Source organism: Protopterus annectens, chromosome 12.part0 (assembly GCF_019279795.1).
Source record: "Protopterus annectens isolate FY-2018-M chromosome 12.part0, PAN1.0, whole genome shotgun sequence".
Taxonomy (NCBI): Eukaryota; Metazoa; Chordata; order Ceratodontiformes; family Protopteridae; genus Protopterus; species Protopterus annectens.
Window position 1 is genome coordinate 684368768 of NC_056746.1, and position 19668 is coordinate 684388435.

The window sequence follows — 19668 nt, forward strand, 5'->3', positions numbered from 1 at the left end:
GCAGACCAGTTTAAGAGAGAGTGGGACAAATATTTGCCCCATCTGTTGTTTGCTTACAGAAATATTCCCCAGGAATCCACAGGTTTTTCACCCTTTGAGTTGCTGTATGGGCATAGGGTGAGGGGACCTCTAGATTAAATTTGAGATGAATGGGTAGGTGAGTGTGAATCTCACAAGGAGTCTGTTGTGGCATATGTCCTAAACCTCAGGACAAGGCACAGGGAACGTATGGGCTTGGTCCAGGAGAACCTAGCAGAAGCCCAACAACAGAAAAAGGTATGGTATGACAGGAATGCTTGAGCTAGAGAGTATGCTGTGGGGCAGCAGGTAATGGTCTCATTCCTGTCAGGCACAACAAGCTGTAAGCAGCTTGGGAGGAACTCTACAAGGTGGTAAGAAAGATAAGTGATGTTAACTACATAGTGGACCTGCTAGGCAGGAGGCAGGGGCACAAATTCTACCAAATTAACATGATGAACCCTTACCATGATAGGGAGGCCCTTGTGCTGAGCATTTGCAGTGGATTGCAGGAGGAGTCTGAGGGAGATCTGGTGACTGATCTCCTCAGTGAGGTTCGGACTGACACTTCAGTGGAAGGGGTAGTAATGTCCCAGCAGCTATCTCCTACCCAGGTTCAAAAAATCTGATAAGTGTTACAGGAATTTGGTCACTTGTTCACTGGGAGACCAGGGTGCACCCACCTGGTGCAGCAACAGGTGGATATAGGACCCCAAAGACCTATTAGGCTGGCCCCTTATAGGGTGCCTGAGAGAATCAAACTGGCTTTGAGGAGGAGATACAGGAAATGTTGGAACTAGGGGTAATTCAAGGCTCCAACAGTCCCTGGGTCTCCCCAGTGGTGCTGGTGCTAAAGAAGGATGGCAGTTCTGTGTGGACTACAAGAAATTAAATAGTCAAACAGATTCAGATGCTTACCCCATGCCTAGGACAGATGAGGTCCTAAAGCAGCTGGGTGGGGCTAAGTATCTTACAACTGATGTTACCAAGGGTTACTGGCAGGTGCCCTTGACTCCCAGTGCTAGAGAGAGGTCAACCTTTATGACTCCTTTTGGCTTGTATGAGTTCACAAAGATGCCCTTTGGGATGAAAAATGCCCCAGCAACTGTCCAGAGGCTGATAGATCATATCCTAGCAGGAGCAGGCGGGTTTGCCCTTGTTCATAGGTTCATAGGTAGGTACTTGGCTATCGGCCCAAGGGCCTATGTAAGCCTAGCCAACAAGGTTCCCTGGCTTACGCCACCCAAGAAAGTTATTTTCCTGTGCCACTGTCGAGCAAAGACACAGAAGTGATCCCCGGGGTGTATTTCCTATTTCCCATCCACTCATCAAGATTTTTCTTGATGAGTGCTAATGAAGAACTTTGCTTGACATAGATGGGTAGCCTGTTACAGAGTATGGGAAGTCTCTGGGACAGGAATCTATCCCTCCAGCAGGTCCTGTTTATTGTGGTGACAAGGATTAGGTCCCTAGAGCATGTAGCTCAGAGGGATTGGGATTTCTTTAGGTGTAGCATGTCCAACAGCTCTGGGTTTGACATAGTTTTATATGTTAGGCAGAGATCACCTCGTAGTAGGCGATATGCTATGGAGTAAAGCTGGAGTTTTTTGAGGCGGTCAGTGTAGGGCATTTGTTTGAGGCCAGTAATCCTCTTTGTGAGGTATTTCTGTGGCCTTTCAAGCTGCTGCATATGTCTTGTGAGGTACATTCTAAAAGGGGCATTGTACTCTATAATGGGTCTAATGATTGTTGAGTAGAGGGGAACAATGACCTATTTTTTCCTGGATGAGAACACTTTTATGATGAGGTGTGCCACGTAGAAGGACTTCCTGACTACTGTGGCAATGTGACTATCAAAGGAGAGACTACTGTCCTCCTGGGTCCCAAGGTCTCTTATCACGCATTTGGTGTTAAGTAGATTGCTGCATATGTGGTAGTTCATGGATACAGAGATTTTACCAAAGGAGATGCCACTGCACTTTTTGGCATTGAGCTTGAGGCTATGGCTCTGACACCAGGCATCTGTCTCAGATAATTTTGCCATCTACAGCCATTCCTGGCAAGAGCACCTTCAACATATCAGGGAGGGTCTGGGAAGACTACAGAGGGCAGGGTTGACCATTAAGCCAAGCAAATGTCAGGTGGGTATGGCAGAGGGCTCCTACCTGGAGCATAGAGTGGAGAGTTGTAAGATCAGGGCAGAAATTGCCAAAGTAGAAGTGATTCAGGCATGGCCTGCACCTGTTCCAAAAAGCAGGTGTGGGCATTCTTAGGGACAGCAGGGTACTACAGAAAGTTTGTCCCCGGTTATATTACTATAGCTGCTCTCCTCACAGACCTGACATTGAAGGACAGGCCAGATACGGCAGTGTGGACCACATCATGTGAGCAGGCATTCCAGAAACTTAAAAAAGCTTTGGGAGGACGCCCTGTGTTAGCCAGTCCAGATTACAGCAAATAATTTGTTTTGCAGGTGGATGCTTCAAACCATGGGTGGGGGCTGTACTTAGCCAGATGTCTTCAGAGGGAGAAGAGCTCCTAGTGGTTTATCTCAGTCATAGGCTCCAACCCAGGGAGGAATGCTATGCACCTGTAGAAAAGGAATGCCAAGCCATAGTGTGGATACTGCAGAAACTTCAGCCTTATCTGTATGGAAGAAAATTCACTGTAGTGACAGATCACAATCCCCTAACATGGTTACACAGAGCCAGCCAGCAAAATGCCAAGTTGCTAAGATGGAGCCTAGGGTTGCAAGCATATATGTCAGTGCAGCACCGAAGTGGGATTAGCAATGCCAACGCAGATGGGCTGTCAAGACAGGGAATGGGGTAAAGTATACTCAGATAGACCAAACCCTCTCAAGCAGCGTTTCTCAAGGGTCACTTGAAAAATTAGATTGAGTTCCCTGGGGGGGGGGGGGTGTGAAGATAGGCGAAGGCTGCCCGGCTAGCCAGATATAATTTTGTAGATAATTCTGTCATTTGTAAATATCAGTATAAGCCACAGGCTTGTTCTCTTAAATGGGAAAAATGGTGTTAAATGTGGAACTGCAAAAATGTAACACCAGTGCACTCTGATGTAACAAAGCTGACACGTTAATTCTTTGATGTCAAAATTCGGAGATGATATGTCTAGATGAAGAAATTCTGCCTATTGTTTTGAGGCCAGAGTTAATGGCTAGAATTTGCATGTATAATTTATTTTATTGGTCTGGTTCCTGACCAGCTGCAAGATCAAAGGGGCTATTAACCTCTGAGAGTCTGTTAGCCTGGGAACCAGAAAGAAATGATGTAATCTGAAATGAATCAGTGGTACTGTGTTATCAATTTAAGGACAGAAAGAATGAGAGCATTAGAGTATTTGTCTTGAGAACATCCAACATCACCAGCACTGCCTGTGGCTGTGTGTAAGTAGGATCTTGGACTTTAGTGTTTCTCTTAGAAATAGCTAGGAATTAGGAAAATTAGACTCTGTGTTTTTCTGTTGATGTCAGAACATTTCTACTGTATTATTTTAAGTTTTTCTCTGTGATCTCTGAACTCTTGACTAGCACTGTGTAGTAAGAAGTATTGTCTTGTGTTTTTATTATTTATTATTAAATATTTTAAACCTTTCAACGGTGGCTGTTTTGTGTAGAGATAATTTAAGTTCTAAGAGTACATTGCATGTATATAGTGATATTGTACCAAGTCACTCCAAATAAGCTTTGCTGTTCAGTCATACTTACCATTTGGATAGTAATATTGCACAGTAATAATTGGACACCCTTTAATAAGGGCATTTGAGTAGCTGTTAAATATTACCTGGGTGATGGCAATGATTTCTACCATATAGTCTGGGTAAAAGGGGCATAGCTGGAGAACCTGTGTCAGCATTCCCCAGGAGTGTCTGTTTAGTTGTATAAACTCGTATCTCAAAGTGTGTGTTTGTCAGCTACTTGGGCAGGGACATGAAGCAGTGGTTGGACAGAGATGGTGCTGGAGGTTTTAGCTTGCCCACTAGGCTGAGATCTGGACAGTATAGCTGTGTCAGTGGGGAATCTTATTGGGGACCTGGAGAGAAAGGGAGAAACCAGCCCCAGACTGACTGTGATCTCTGTGTGCTCTTAAGGGAAATTGTACTTTACTGTGTGGGTACTTATTATCCTTTCCCTATATGGATGCCCCTCACTGGTGTTAGTGGTGTAGATTAAGGCTCCTTGATTGCTGGGCCAGTGCATGGGCATCACAGCAACAATACTCTGAACCTCTCATACCAATGGTTCTACATGCTAACTAAAGCCGTTGCTGCCATCATTGTGACTTTTTAGGCAGAGTTAAGCTGGTGTTCAGAGCAGCATAACTAACATATCATATTTCAAACAGTTACAATGGTTCTGCTCAATACCAGAAGTCTCAACAACAAAATGCTTGACACTGAAGCTGTCCTGAATGTAGTTAGTATCTTTTGTCTGTGTAATTCCTCTCCTTCCATACATGTTTTTTTTTTTTGCTTACCATGCTTTCAAACTTTCAAACCTAATGGCAACCAAACTATACCCATGTGGTATCTCCATACTTTTCAGGGTCCATATCAAATTTGTATATATATATATATATATATATATATATATATATATATATATATATATATATATATATATATATATATATATATATATATCCAGAGACACACAAACAGAGTACACTGAACTCCAAATCACAATTAGTAAAAACCAACTATCAGTTTATTGTGTGCTACAAGACACTGTCTATATCTTCTGATAAATATGTAAAGTTCTGAGATGCAATTAAAGAACTCCCCAATAATAAAAAAATCCATTATTTTGTGAGACATATGAAATTGTTTTTTATGCACCATACGCCTTGCATCACCTACTCTGGTTAAGTGGGGTCAATGATCTTCTAAAATTATTGCCACTAAACCTGAAGATATCAATATACTGGAGCATTTCAATATTTTAAACATACAAATCTCATCTATTCTATTCTATGATGAATTTTCAAGATTCACTTTTTCCAACATAACCCCTGGCATAATCTCAGTAGTAAGCTACAGAAAAAATTCTATGCACACTTAGATAAATGTATAGAATTGGTAGTTCCTACCAGATCTAAATATAATGGCATACCTCTCAACTGTCCAAATTTTAGCAGAATATCCAGATTATTGCCTCATATTTTTGGTGTGTTCCTAATAAACTTTGTGATTTTCTGTCAAATAACTGCGGATTGAAGTCATTAAATAATGGCATACAGTAAAGTTTCAGAATTCATATCTTTCAGAAAATGCATACTAATGGAAATCCTGTTATTCTAGCACATTTCTAAGTTTATAAGAGCAATATTTAAAATTTGTCACTATTTTTGAACTTTTATCCCCAATTATTTTAGGCTATGTTAAGATTTTTTTTTGTGCTAAGAGGTTGATAGGTATATATAACAGAAAAGCAAGCAGCCCTAGTGGTTCACTCACTTAAATAAACTCTATAATAAAAGAAAAAAAATGTATTAAAGTATATAACAAAAACCTCAAGTCAAAGATAACATTAGAATATTGATTTAAAACTTAAAAAAAATATTAGGACTATTAAGGCACCACATCCACTTATGATGGCATCTGAAGCTATTGACATCTACAGATTCTTCTTTAGTAACATTTGGAAAATAAGAAATAACACCCAACATTGCTCAGAAGTTGCTTAAGATGTTATTACCTTATCTGTCATGATAGCCATTGCCAACATTCTTGGCATTCATAATTTTATTTACAAACATTATACATCACTTATAATATATCAGGTCATTTTCAGCCAAACATTACGTACCTCATTCAAATCCTACTTCTTAAACCTCACTCATTCTCCTCTGCATGTATTGTTCCCACAATTCCCTTTTTTTCAATGTAATTTGTTCCTATGCTTTTCTAAATATTCCAATTCCACTTGTTTTATCTCTGTTACAGTAGTCACTACTGCTAGTAGAGTTGTTTTAGATTTTGATTTCCATTTTCAAGTAATTGATTTTTTTTTTTTGGCGGCCACCATAATTAGACTCAGCAAGGCCTTACCATGTCTAGGCAATTCCAATTCTGTATCATAGCTCAAAAACATGTCCTGAATTACACCAGTTTGCTCACACAATATCTCTGACAGACTAATCTGAAGGTGAATATTTAAAGTCTGCCAACTCGTTGCACTCCCATAAAATATGTTCCCAATAATCTCTTTCTTCTCCATCACACTTACATTTGCTGTCTACCTGAGGAAAGTTTTTGTGCAGTCTTCATGGGATATAGAAAATTATATCCTTATTAACTATGACTTTAAAACTCTCATCAGGTTAGACCTGCAGCAGTTTGACTTTGTAAAGGGTAGAGCCTGCCTAATAAATCTGGTTACTTCTTTGAAAGTATAACACAAGCTGTTGACAGGGTCAAGCTGTACACACAGCCTACCTCAGCCTGTCTAAAGCCTTTGACATTATACCTCTGCTAGTATAGTTGGTAGATTCAATGCATTACAGATAGATCCCAAATTGGGAGCAGCATATTGTGAAATGACAGAGCCCATCTGATGCTGGAAGAAGGTGTCTCATCAAAGTTCATGAAGTCAACCAGCAGTGTTATGCAGATCTCCCTTCAGGCATATGTTTTGTTTGAAATACATTTGTTCTACCTTCAGTCCACAAACCAGGTCCTCTACTTAACTAAGTTTGCAAATAACTGCAAACTGAGAGTCATTATTAAAATGCTAACAAATGTCACATTTGGTAAACTACCTCCTCCCCAACATATGACATAGACAATTCCTCACTCCAGAATGAGAATGAGAATGTTGTTTGATAACTTGGTATTTGGATGGAAATTTCAGCCTGATTTGATCATCACATAATGACAGCAGTCAACTAGTTTTTCTATTGTGCATAGTTAATCACCAAAGGGATCTCTTCCAGATCCAGAGATCTCACTGTCCCATTATATTCAGCATTAATTAAGCCAGTTATTGAATATAACGCCCCCCTTGGGGTGTTCCTCACTAGAAATGTCAAAAGACTAGAAAGATCCCAGAGGTTTCTTACTATGAAGATTGCTTACTTAAAACCCTAAATACCTGAAAAGACTAGAATCCCTGTCCCTTTATCTCCTGAGGGGAGAGCTACGCCTTGTCTTGCCTTGCGAGTCATTAGGGGTCCAATGGTACTTTTATGCCTCCACAAATCAAATAGTCCCACAAGTACCAGTCTAAATCTTGACCAGTAGATAAATAAAACAAGCTGTAGAAATAGATGCGCTACACAGCACCTTCCCATCCTCAGCAGTAGAACCCCACTGCAAATTAAACAGTGTAATACATTAGCTTCCTTTAAATGGGATCAAGATGATTGGATAGATATTAACAAACTTACTCTTGTCTTGACTAGTTCATAATGAAGCTATGTACTGGCAAGGTGTACATAGTCACAAAACCATATTGCTGTGCATTTCAGTGGATCAGATGAACATTGTAATAATTAAGTGATGCAAAATATTGTTATGGGCATTTTGTTTAAGTTTGCTTTTGTATAAAATTAATTTAGATTCTTCATCATTTCTTCCCATTTTCTTGAGATCATCCTCCCTCATTTGTCAAGTTCACTATGGCACTAAAAATGCCAGGGATGCACATTGATCCTTTTTCAGCATTGTTCCTTTTTCTGAATTTCAACATCTTAGCATATGTGATTCATGGGCCATCAGCAGATATATCTTTTATTCTCATTTCATCTGAAAAATCATGTATACTCTGAATTTTGACAAATGCTTGATCAAAATTAAATGTATATTACATTAGATAACTACGTTAGGTACTGAATTTGACTTCAGTCAGTCAATGCATTTGCCACTTTTTCATTAATTATTCTAATCTGTAAAATATCACATTGTATGGATGTTCATAGACAGCTTAAATTCTTTGTAGATAGACTCAAATAACACGGGAAGGATTATCAGTTGTTTCTATTCTTTTCAAATAAAAAACTTTCCCGATAAACAAATGTTAAATAAATTAAATAAGTATACATGATTGTAAAAACTATACTAGATAAGCGCACAACCTTATGCATTAAGTGGTGTATTGTTTCACTATGAAAACTGCATTAAAACTTTGTTCTCAAAATCTAAAACTGATTTGCCAACAGAGCCAGTTATCTCTCAGGACTTATTTAATAATTCTGCCTTGGATAATATATGAGCAGCATCTATCTGGCATTCATTGAGTACTTTTACAAGACAACATAAAGAGAAAGTCCTATTCTGGCTGAAGTATTCTTTTGGGGGGAAAAATAAATAATCAGAGGTATGCTCCTGATAGATACCACTAGACAATTGATCTTGGGAATCAGCCCTGTTGTTGATGAGGATGGTCATTCTTATACCAGTTATGAGAGCTATCTACTTACCATAATGAGAAATATAGATGAGCAGGTCCATCTTCATTAACATAAAAATATAATAACAAAAGCTCCTGTTCATCTCTAGGATATGTTCATCTACATATATATATATATATATATATATATATATATATATATATATATATATATATATATATATATATATATATATATATATATATCTATCTATATATATATATATATATATGTGTGTGTGTGTGTGTGTGTGTGTGTGTGTGTGTGTGTGTGTGTGTGTGTGTGTATATATATATATATATATATATATATATATATACATGTATATATATATATATATATATATATATATATATATATATATATATATATATATATATATATATATCCACACATATGTTTGAAAACTGGTAATTAATTCAAACTTAAGGCCAACTATGAACTTCAAGTTGCAACTAATTTCAAAAGGTAACCATAAAGCCTTTTATTCAGCTATATTAGAAAGCTTGCAAGTAGCCAACAATCCTGTGCTGCATTTATCTCTAATGGTACTTCCTTTTCTGATCCTGATGGCATTGCTAATATTCCTTAAGACTCACTGGCTCTGGACTTCACTCGTGCACCCTCCATCTGCCCCCATTCCTGTTCACACCTCCTGTTCAAAACTACACTTATCACTAAGTCCTTTTGCACATTTCAGAATTAAAAATAGTAGTCCCATGGACACTAACAACAGCCTTGGATGTCTGCTGAAAAGTGTTAAGTCTCACTTGGCAAAACACCTCTGTTAACTCTTTGACTTAGGTCTATCTCTCCACTGTTCACAACCCTGGTGTGTGAATAACAGCTACTGCAGTACCATTGTATAAAGGTAGTTACCCTACTTATGCCCTAGGAACTGAATATTGTGCCTGTCCCCTTGACATATACCTCACTAAACACCTAAATATCTCAAAAGACCCCAAAGATTTCATCACCAAAAGTCTCAGGTCTCAGTTCTCATAGCTACTCTGCTAAACTAAGTATCCTTCCTGCTTCTTAGTGCTTTGCAAACAACAGAATGGCGATCTCTGCTTAGTCTTACATTCTTTGCATAACCTAGCACACCCTAAACTCATTCAGATAAATGGAAACAGTGGTAAAGGAAACACCCACTCTAGGCACCTAAATCTTTACTATCACATCAACAACACAGAATGGGATGACAGGTATATAACACATGTATTTCCCATTTCTTCAATAGGGTGCCCTCACATATCAAGCAGAGCACTTGTGTAGCAGCCTTTAAAACCACTCTGGATTACTTGATCAGGAATGACAAATTTATACCTGATACATATGGGAGTATATACTTAACTGGGGTCATTGCTAATCTCCCACAAGTACAGGGTGATGTGGCTGAGCTTCTTGATGGTCTACTTGACTGTAAGCTTAGCAAGAACATTTGAATCTATCATCCTAGGAATTTAACCACGTACCATTCACCTCCTCTTATTATCTTGGTATATGCTGCTCTGCTTTGCAAGGAATGCTAAAGATCTGGCAAGAACACTCCACAAATAAAGCTTAAGAAAATGTCAGGCACTAGGTTGCCTAATGATAACAGTACTAATGTTAATGGGATTGGACCACCTCATACCAGTTTAATGCAGCTAATGGTTATTTTATATACAGATGGCATAGTCTTTTCCACAAAAGGAAAAGCTTCACTGGAAACGCTCACTTAGACTCTGTCATAGATTGCTGTGAAGGAAAGGTCAGTTTGTTTTTGCTTATTTGTATTTTGTATTGCTTCATTGCCTTCTTCTGTTTTGTATATTGTGGTTTACATTTATTTACGCTGTGTTTTACTTGCATTCTTCTTTTTTTTGCATATTTAAACTAGGACAGAGTCCACATCTCTGTCTCTTGTGATTCACATGGAAATTAGAACATGCCAATTAAGGTTAATTACCTGTGAACTGAGAGTGGAACTAGGAACTAGACATTCTGTTTAAGGGGTAAAATAAGACATTTCATGGATTTACTGTAAAAGCTCACTGAGACTCTTCCATAGATTTCTGTGAGATAAACAGTTTGTTTTTACTTTATTGTCTCTGTTTTGCATTCTTGTATTTTGTATCATTTTATTGCCTTCTTCTGTTTTGTATATATTGTGTTTATTTTCCATACACTGTGTTTTACTTGAATTATGCTTTTAATTTTATATTTAAACTAAAAACTAGACCACAGCTCTGTCTCTTGTGAGTCACACGGAAATTAAAATTTCCCTCACCCTCCCACCCTAGTGCTGCTGTGGTTTTAAACTCAAATGTCTTTCTAGGCACCTGTCCCTTATGTTAATTTGTTTACATATTTCCTCTACCCTTCTTCTTCTTTGGCTGTTGTGAGTAAGCACAAAATTATCATTTTGTGAAATTACTCCCATTCAGCTATTTAAATGTATTGGATATCCCACTGTATTCCACAGATCCAGAATAGAAAGTATTTGAATCTATCTTGCTCTTTTAATATTAGTAGCTCTTCACTTAGATAACTAATTCTTACGTTACCTCCTCTTTCATATCTAAATGCTTAATGCACACTGCAGCTCTTAAGATATTAAATCATTTTCCCATCTTACCTTTAAAATTTGTAACATCTACTCCAGGACCAACAATTATTCAAGAGCTCACATTCTGCTTCTCAGTAGTCATATTGGAAATAGTGCTTTGGTTTGCTTCTGCTGAGAGAAGGAGAACAGGGACAATATTTCCTAGAGACTCTGATCTCCAGAAGGCCTAATAACTGCTTCATAGGTGCCAGCTAGGAATTTGTGCTTATATATTGCTCCTGGTAAGAGAAGGACCAGAGTGCATTGATTCCTGACTGTTTATGGTTAGGCAGTCGGTGTCTATGTTGGACCTTCCTGATTGGTTTGGTTGTTAATCAAGGCATCTACTAGGAAAATCAGCAACAAGCCTATCGACTCTTGAATCATTTCGGACAAGACTGTTGATCACCAAAGAGCTTGTGGCTTGCTTCTCATCTTGGGATTCCTGCAACTGTTTTACTTCTGGTGAGAGAAGAAACAAAGGAGCTTTGAATCTCAGCAGCATGAAGCTGTGGTGAGAACTATGCTAGTAGTAGCTAGGCAGTAACCACTCAAGCAAAGCCCTTCTATCCATAATTCTTGACAGATTTAATTCTTTCTGTTCAGTAAGTACTTGATTTGCTGCTGTCCAACCTAACTTCAGAATGTCTCCCTAAATATTTCATCTGAAACTCATCAGGGTCTATTTATTAGTTCCCCTCAAGTGTTTAGTAGTGCCCTGTATAGATGCAGACACCTTGAGTTTACATTTTTCCTGTAAAAGTACCCTTGCAATTTTACCAATACCTAGTTCCACACATGGCAAATAGTTTGCAGTGACAAGGACTTGCCCCAGAGTTATAAACCAGATACTCCTGACATTACTTTATATTCTCACTGGATCCATTTAATCAATGAAAAGGGCCTGCTGTGATGGATATGAACTTTTCCACTATATTTATTACCAGCTTGGTTGATATGGGCATCCTGAGGAAATGTAGAAATTGCTTCAAATTTTCTGACAACCAGTTAATTCTGAAATAAATTGATATGGTATGTGAGAGATTTATTTACACAATGTCACCGGAGGCAAAGCTCTCACATAAAAGTAGCTCTAATGTCAATCAGGTTGTTGGTAGTACACACACTGCACCCATCACCCACACAGTTCAAAGCAGACACATAGAACAACATATTCTGAGGTACTTAAATGTAAACTTCCTAAACTTCAAAGACCTCCTAGATGAAGTGCACATAACAAATACCCTCAGCAGCCTCAAATACACTGCTTCAAAACAACATGAACATCAACACATACAGCCACATCTCATGAAGTCTAAACTTCTAAACACATGAGGCAAGCTACCACACAATCCAACATTCTGGTCATTGGAGACTATTATGAGGCACACTGATGTCCCTCTCACCATGCTGAGTAAAAAGGAAGTCCCAGTCTGTTAATTATCAGGGCCAAGATCTGACACATTTCACATGCACTCAGGTCATTGAAACACAAGTCCCAGTATGACTCAGTTTATGTGGGAGTAATTCAGCTGAGACATACCTCCCCTAGACTATATGAAGACAGACATCATGAGGGTCTCAGAATATGTGTCCCAAGATGGTATGAGCCTAGCATTGAGTAGCATTTTACCTTCTTCAAGAATGATGTCAAAACACAAACAAAAGATGACTGACAACTAATTGGCTTAGTTTCTGGTGTCATTCTAAGGGTTACAACATTTGTCAGGGATAGTCTGCACCTCACCTCTCTAGGCTTTTGAATATTAGTGAAAACATTGTCCTCCCCCATACCGCTTTTTTAGCCAATGGCAAACTAAAAGTACTTCCAACATAGCCAATCAAAACCAAGAAAATCTAAAGGTGTTACTGCTCAATACTAGGAGTATAAACAAAAACTCCACTCCTTACAAGCTCTCTTCATGCTAAAGAATGTTAACATTTGTGTATTCACTGAGACATAGTTTAAATCCACAGAGAGCACACCGGCAGCGTATGGCTATAATGCTTTCCAGACATTTAGGCCAGCTACTACACAGACAGGGACTAAAGGCAGAGACGTCTCTATTTACATCAAAAATAAATATACCTCAATACTGGTCAAACAGGACAAGCCACTTGAGCTTCTCAATATTCAAATCACCATAGGCAAGATCCCACACCACTTCTTTGCAATCTATAGCTTCCCTCTATGACCTGGGAAACCCATAACATGTACTTAAACTTATTGGAAATACTCACCATCCAACCCAATACCATAGTCATGGATGACTTTAATTACCCCACTACTAACTGGGAATCATATATGAGACCAAACATATAGGCACAGAGATTCCTGGACCAGATGGTCAATACACTGATGAGGGATTCAAACATACTGGGTTTGGTCCTCAGTTATATCAAGGAATGATGCACACTCCCTGATGTAATGTCTTCTCTGGTATGGTCAGACAACAAAATGGTCTCATTTGAAGTAAAAATAAAACTGGGAACCTCCAGCTAACCCTGGAATATTCAGGAACTACTCTATGGCTAACCTCCTACTATTAAGTGATAACCTTGCAAAATTTCAAGCCCCATAAACCTTGAGAACACTGCTGCTTACACAGTACTGTTCACAGACACCCTATAAAACATGCTAATAGCTGCAGGGAGGCAGTTGTACCCACCAGGAAGAAGTAAAAAAGTAACTCAGGAAATAAGTCACTCCGGTGTAATCACAACATCAATAGACTGAATACATACCTCTCAAACTCTTAGAGCAAGAAACATGCACAAACTTAGAAAGTTGATAAAATAACAAGTTTTGCATTAGCATCAATTTTCTGAAAAACATGAAATCTGAAACTTAAATGTCTGCCATTATTTTCTGACTTCCGTCCTCAGTGATGTGCCAGTGATTTTCCAGAAAACTAGCTTTATGAGACAAACCAAAAATATGAGGCAAAAACTTGGACATTCTGTGAAAATCTGGCCAATTCAGAGGTATTGCAGTATAACAGAAGGAAAACAATCATGGCAAAATTAGAAGATGTGGCACCCATCAGGATAAAAGCACTCACATCAAACTAAACAAGCAACTCTGAAGACAAACAAAGTCTACCAAAACCAAATTTGAGATAAATTTAACCTCATAGCCAAGGACAACCACAAGGTTTTCTTTAGTGATGTCTGCAACCTCAAAGGCAGTACACCATTTTGTGCAGAAGTAATTGTTAATGGAGTCACCTTTACTGAGATAAAGATATAGCAAACCTACTGGCCTACAAACTCAGCTGCAACTTTACCGCTCTGACCCCACAACCTTCTCTCAGGGAAATACCATCAAATATAACTCCCCATACCATCACTAGGGAACAGATCCTTAACACTCTCTCTAAGGCCAAAAACACTGCATCAATGGGCCCAGACAATATCCCAGGATACCTTCTAAACAGCATAAAAACTGACCTATCAAGCCCTCAGGAATAGCTATTTAACTGTTGCTTCCAAACCGGCTTTGAGCCTCACAAATGGAGAACAGCAACAGTCATCCCTCTGCACAAATGTGGGCCATCTACAGACCTTGGAAACTACAGACACATAAATTTCACTAGTCACATATGCAAAAACATGGAAATGATCAGTAATGGCATAGGAAAGCTCCAGACACTGGACCCAACCTATTTGGTTTTCTAAAGGTCCGCTCATGCCTGCTCAACCTGGTGTACTTCTTGGAGAAGGTCACCAAAACAACGGATGAGGGCAAAATGTTTCACACTGCCTACCCTGACCAAGGCGTTTGACTCAATACCTGACTCAGGTATTGTTGACAAACTCAAGAGGTTAGATATAAACCTTTATGTCACCCAGTGGATAGTCATCTGGCTCACAGACAGGAACCAGGAAGTTAGAATTGGTCAGTTCACCTCTACAAAGAAGCCAATCACAGCCTAAGTCCCTCAGTGAATTTGTCCTGTGACCACTCCTTTTTGGCATTAACTTTTCTGAAGTCAAGACTGTTGCTTGTTCATCTCTAATACAAATAATGAGAAGGCTTGGGGTTTCATTTTGATGCTTTAATATATACAAACACATCAGGATAGATAGCGGCATCATTAAATACGAATGAACTAACAGAGCTTACATACATACATGTTCACATCTCAGCAGCTAACTACAAAAAGGCAGTCAGGCTCACACGTGCTCAGTATTTATACTCTAGTGAAAGCTGTTAGCTTCTTAAAGGCATACACACATGCATATTCTCTCTCTTAAAAGATTGCTCTTCATGCAAAATAATGTTAGGGCTAGGCATGCATTACTATGTACATTAGAAACAAAATACAATGTTCCTGTCCAAGTTGCTTCACATCTGTTACAGGGTTTAGAGATTCAACCTTATCTCGTGACATTACAGTTGGGACTAGAATTAGCAACAGGGACAATCTGCGGTACACAACTCATATCAGGAACTTCTGGATTCGTCATAGAAACAGGAATGTCCTCTGGAATTTCCTCTGGAATTGGAACACTGGACAATTCACTCTGAGATAAAGAGACTTTCTCATGGCTATTTGCTGTGGTATAGGCTCAGACACCAGTTTCAAATGTTTCTAATTCCGCCTAAAAGTTGTTCCTTCTGATTCTGTAATGTACAATCTCGGCTCTGGACAAATAGGCTTCATGACACCAATCTGATCATAGCCTTTGGACATTTGCATCCTTACCACTTCTCCCTCTCATAATGGATTGAGCAGTCTACTGGTCATCAAAGTAGGACTTCGGGATAGGTGTTTCCTCAACAGATTGGCTTTCACTGATCTGTTGGTCTTGACACATGGAACCAGCAATTAACTACTGAGTGGTAATGTGGTTCTGGTTTGTCTAGACCAAAGTCTCTGAGTAGGTGAACCAAGATGTTTAACTCGAGGAACATTTCTGAGATTTAAGAGATTTAGGAAAGTATCAATATTATCTCATTTTGACTTCTCAAGTAACTGTTTTTCACTTTGCTCTGCGCGTTCTCACAAACCATTTGACTGGGGGTACTCTGGACTACTTGCAACATGAGTAAAGTCTCATTCTTCTGCAAATCTCTTGAACAGTTGGCTTGTAAACAGCGTGCCATTGTTAGAAATAAGTTTGTGTGGACTTTCGTGTACAGCAAAATTATGTTTCATCTTAGTATGACAGTACTGGATTCTAGGTTAAAAAGTAGGTCACTCTCAAACCAATTGGAGTAAGAGTCTATGGACACCAAATAATGCTGACCATTCCACTCAAAGATATCAGTCAATCAAAGTAGTTCTGGAATCTGGTTAAGGTGAAGTGGTTCCTTCTATTGATGAGGCCTTGTACTATTACATACTGAACAAGAAGAAAGTGCTTTCTCAATGTCTTGTGACATAGAAGGCCAAAATACTATCTTTCTCTCCCTTCTTTTGGAAGATTCAGTTCCTGGGTGACCATGATATAAGATAGTAATGTACTCAGGTTGGAAGGACTTTGGAACAACTACTTTTGGCCCTTTCATTATGATACCTTTATCAGGCAAAATCTCATCTTTGTATGGAAAATAAGGTTGCAGTTCTTGAGGTAAACTAGATTGATTTGATAGCCATCCTTGATTGAGAAAGTGGTTCAGCCTTTGCAAAACTGGATGTATGGCTGTGTGTTCTCTCAACTCATCAAGACATGTGGAGGAGAAATTTCTCACTTCCATAATTTCAAAATCATCAAGCAATCGAGAACCTTGATTGTCATTCTGTTCAGTGGTATTTCTGGGTGATGTGGATAATGTATCAGCAAGATAAAGAAGTTTGCATTTCTTGTAGACAAGACTGAAATTGTACTTTTGCAATCCCAGCATTATTTGTTGCAGTCTGGCTGGAGCTGAATGCATTGGCTTTCTCAGAATAGTGACTAATGATTGGTGGTCTGTTTTGATCTGGATAGGTCTACCATTAACATAATCATGGAACTTTGAACATGCAAACACAATTGCCAAAAGCTCTTTCTCACTCTGGGGCATAGTGCTGTTCAGTTTGGGTAAGAGTTCTCAATGCATAGGCAACAGGTTGATCTTCTTGTAGAATGACTGCACCAAGTTCAAATTTCGAAGCATCACAGGAAAGTGTTACTAGTTTGTGAATATCAAAGTATCTGAGGGTAGGTGGACTGGCAATTCTCTGTTTCAGGACATCAAATGCTCTTTCGTGTTGCTCTGACCAAGACCAGGATATATCTTTATGTGTCAGCTCTCTGAGTGGTGCTGATAGTTGGTTCAAGTCAGGAATGAACTTGCCTACATAGCTGACCATGCCAAGAAAAGGCTGGAACATTGTCTGGAACTGGCATGTTGAGAATGGCTGTTTGGTTTGAAGGGTCTGGTCGTAGGCCTGTACTGGTGAATAAATGACCAACATAAGGAACATCTTGTAGCCTTTATCTGCATTTCTGTGCATTGAGCTTAAGATTCACTTGCCATGCCCTTTCTAGAACTTTTCTGAGGTTTCTGTCATGCTCGGCTTCATCACAACCTCCTACCAGTATGTCATCTACTATAATAGCACAAGGATAGACAGAAACATTTTGATCCATTGCACATTGAAGGACTTCACTTGCAGAATTTAACCCAAATAGCATTCTCAAAAATCTGTACCTGCCAAATGGAGTACTGAATGTAGTGAGCAATGAGGATTTTTTGCGAAGCTGAATTTGCCAAAATTAACTCTTTGCATCTAAGACAGAAAAAAAATAGTGGCATTTGGCATCAAAGCTGTGACTTCTTCAACTGTGCACATTGGACGATGAGGTCTTTTTAGCACTCTGTTCAAATCTCGTGGGTCAATACACATTCTGATGTCATCTGAGCTTTTCTTATGATCTACCACCATGGAAGATACCCATTCAGTTGGAGTTTTCACTGGACAAATTACATCTTGTATCATTTTATCTAACTCAGCCTTCAGTCTGTCCTGCATGGCTTTTGGAACTTTACTTGCTGGCCTGATAACTGGACTGACCTGTGGGTCTAACTTCATGAAGTACACAACTGGAAGTTTGCCTAGTTTGTCTTGGAAAAGATCGGCATAGGTAGAAAAAATGTGCTGGGCAAAATTAGAGTAGTGATCTTTTAAGTTAACATGATGGAATTCCTTACTAAATGAAATCATTCCCATTTTCAAAGAGTTTTTGAGCCCTAATGGTCAATGAATATGCCTCCTGACCACATAAAATAATAAGTCTTAGCATCTCCCAGCAAAGTAACATGAAAGCACTACTGAGCCTGCGGTTTGAATTTCTTCACTTCCATAAGCAACAAGTTTTGCACACCTTGCCAAATCAAGCCTTTCACCTTTACATACTCTGGCAAATGTTTCTGCAGATATAACATTGCACATAGCACCTGTATCAACTTTGACGTCTGTGGGTTTGCCATTTATCCAAACAATACAAAATACTTCATTCTTTGCCCTTAAATCTACTGCAGTGACTGTTTCATGAAGCACTGACACACCACCAAAATAAAGAGTAGAGCTATCACTGTCTCAACTCATTTCTTAAAATGTTCCCTTTTAATGAAAGAGTGCCCACATTTTTTTTGATTTCCAAAATCTCTTGAAATGTTTCCATTTATTACATTTGTGGCATTGCTGACCAAAAGCTAAACACTTTTCCCTTTTAGATTCATGATTACCACCACGATTATGACAGTTGACAATGAAAGTGGGTTGTGCCTGTTCATCCCCACCCTAATGCTTGTTTGCTGACTCATTCTTGTGCTTCACTGAGGCTGTGCGAAGTCTGGAATGTGATAGAAAGTTCTTGGGTATACCAGTAGGTGCTGCAAGGGTTACAGCTGCCATGTGCTTGGGCCTATTTCTTTAGATCATGTGCTACATGCTGGAGCTGCTCTCATTTGTAAGCATATTTGTGTGCTTTGCTGTGAGCTCGTATATCTGACAAATCTCAATGGCATTATTCAAAGTTAAATCTCTGTCACTAAGCAAAATCTTTCTCACAGCATCATATTTTATACCACACACAAGTCTGTCCTTTATCAACTCATCCCTTATGTCAGCAAATCTGCAGATTTTAGCTTTACTTCTCAGGTCAGTTATATATGCTGCAAAAGTTTCACCAGGCTTTTGATCCCTTGTGTAAAATAAGTGCCTTTCCATTGAAACATTTGTTTGGGGGTTACACGTTTCTCTAAATTTACATTTTAAGCACTGTGTGTCCTCCCTTCACTCAGCCTTTATAACAATATGAGCATAAACTCATATTGTGTATGCACCAGCATAAATAGAGGGTGCATACACAAATGAGCATTCCCTTTCTATAGCTGCTGACCCAGCTAAATTAAGTAGAATAAATGCATTTGTATGGTCATCTTTATCAGAAAATGCAGCCTGTATGAAAATGTTGTACTCTTGCTCAAACACTCTCCAGTTCTCAGCAATATTACTGTCAAACACAAGTGCACTGGGTTTTCAAAATCCATCTGCCATTCCCACAAGGTATACACAAACACACTGAAAATATCACCATTGTAATTATGTGCAAACTGTTCTGCGAGCTTGTAACAACATCCAAATGCACAACGAACTCTGAAATACTTTACTTTGGGAAATATGCTCTGTAATGGCTGTACAGTGTGAAATA